We start from the raw sequence: 2,039 nt of genomic DNA on the forward strand, positions 1-2,039 counted from the left end.
ACACACAGACACACACACTGCTGTTGCTGAGGCTGCTCTTTCACAACAGATAGGTGGCGAGTTGGTGGATTCAGCTCTAACAAGCTAAACCTGAAGCAACATCGGTTCTGGATTTCTACAGCGACGCAGAATGTGTTCGGTTTAATAATTAAGGAAACATTCAGTCAACCTGCACTTTTAAAAAGGAGCCAGATGCAGGAAATAAAATACAAACAGCAAAAATACCAAAAGTCCTTGTAGGGATAAATAAAGTTGCTTTGAATTAAAAATATATTACCTCTACATGTTCTTTCACTACGTTACTAAAAGAGAAAACGACACCTGTATAGAAAAGACTTCTATTTATTGTGAAGCTGGTCCTAATGTTTTATAATCTGCGTAGGTCGAGTCTTTCCTCCAGGTGATGGTTTAAAGACACGGTCCTCTTTAAAGTGGGAGCGTTCAGCAGACATAACGAGCCACAGTTTGTTGCATCTCTCTGAAACGCTGCCAAGGTGAGTTAAAAGAAATGTGAAAATACTTCCTGTTTTTTTTCCCCGTCTGTAACCGTAATAAACGCAACCTTGGCCTTTTATTGCAGTGACAGCTATCTTTTGTGAAACACAACTAAACTGAGAACGTGAGAATCAGTTTGATGGGCTGCGTGACGACTTGCATTGTTGAATTGAGAGGTGATCAAATCATACGAGCCGAATTACACTGACGGAGAATTGAGTGATTTTTCTGAGAGACCCTGTGGCAGAAACAGCCCAGCAGTCAGGAATACATCATCACGAGGTTGCTGGTTTATGTTTAAAACAGCAGCAGCACTGAACTCAGCCAGCAGAACCACTAGCCTGAGCGAGGGAACCTGACCCAAAAACACTCGCCAGGGTGATTTAGTCGATAGAAGCCAGCAGTGCCAACAAACAGTTTCACCATGAAATCAAACACATAACCAACAAGAACAACGAATCCAACCTGACTAGTGCTGCTTTGGTTTTACAGCACCGCACACAAACGGAGCGATCGTTCAGCTGCAGTACAGGCAAAACTGAATTCGTGCATTCAGGAGGCGAAGCTTAAATTCTTGCTCTGCCACCAACATTAACGCTGCATCAGCAAAAGTCGCAGCACTGTTTGCTTACAAGCGGACGTGAACATTCCCGACTCATCCATCAACTTTTCAGCATCACGATGTGGTCGGGATGGATCTCCAAACACGGAGTTCACCGCAAATACAGAGTACTGTAAAAACAGCTGACGAAATACGACTGTAAAAAGGAGAAGAAGAAGTCCGTTTTTTCAACAATTACTGGTTGTATGAAAAGCTTTTTCTAAAGTAAAAAAAAAACGATCCGCGATGATGTGTGAATGTGACTTGAGGAGAAAACAGACAGTGTGCAGGATGTCTTCTTCAACAGGCCACTCCCTCTCTGGAAAGAACAGTCCTGCATGCTGGCTCATAACAACTCAGCAGTTTATTTATAACATCCCACAGCGAGTATTGCTCATGAGGATATCTTCTCACGCAGACTGTACACACCTGTCCTAAAATACAGGGCTGCTGTGTTGTGTGACTTACCAGCTGGGCGAACACATTACGTAGCTGTACGTCGTAACTAACACTGGCTGTGACTGCATACCTGAGACTTCACCGCTCTCTCTTTGGCAAGTGCTGTCCAAACGGGAGGACAAAGATTTGAAGACGTTGTGAGAGAGAAAAAAGGAGTGAGGCTCTTCAAAGAGAGATGAAAGTACTGTACCATGAAAGCTGAGGGGGTTTTTGGGGGGACGAGCAGGGAGGGGGAAATGGGGAGAAGCCCTCCGTTTTCTCAGCTGGGCCAGCAGTGGGGTGAGGTGAGCTGTGGGGGGGTGGAAGGAAACGAGGGAGGCTGGGTGACCTGGGCCTTTTGTTGGCAGATGGTGGGAAGCGCCACCTTGGCCTCTCGCTCTGAATGCTAAGCAGCGCTGCCATTGTCTGACAAGTGCAGCAGCAGACGCATGCGCTGGGTGTTTCTCTGGCAACCAGGAACAGAAACAAACTGCGCCCCCCCCCC

General features: G+C 46.1%; 1 protein-coding gene across 1 annotated transcript in view; it reads right to left on the bottom strand.

Moving 5' to 3' along the window:
• Window positions 1-2,039, bottom strand: part of eif4g3a (eukaryotic translation initiation factor 4 gamma, 3a) — a gene marked incomplete in the record, with an annotated part of 46,825 nt that overhangs the window by 42,043 nt on the left and 2,743 nt on the right.

Source organism: Morone saxatilis, unplaced genomic scaffold, assembly GCF_004916995.1.
Source record: "Morone saxatilis isolate NCDOM2014 unplaced genomic scaffold, NCSU_SB_2.0 Contig18, whole genome shotgun sequence".
NCBI lineage: Eukaryota > Metazoa > Chordata > Actinopteri > Moronidae > Morone > Morone saxatilis.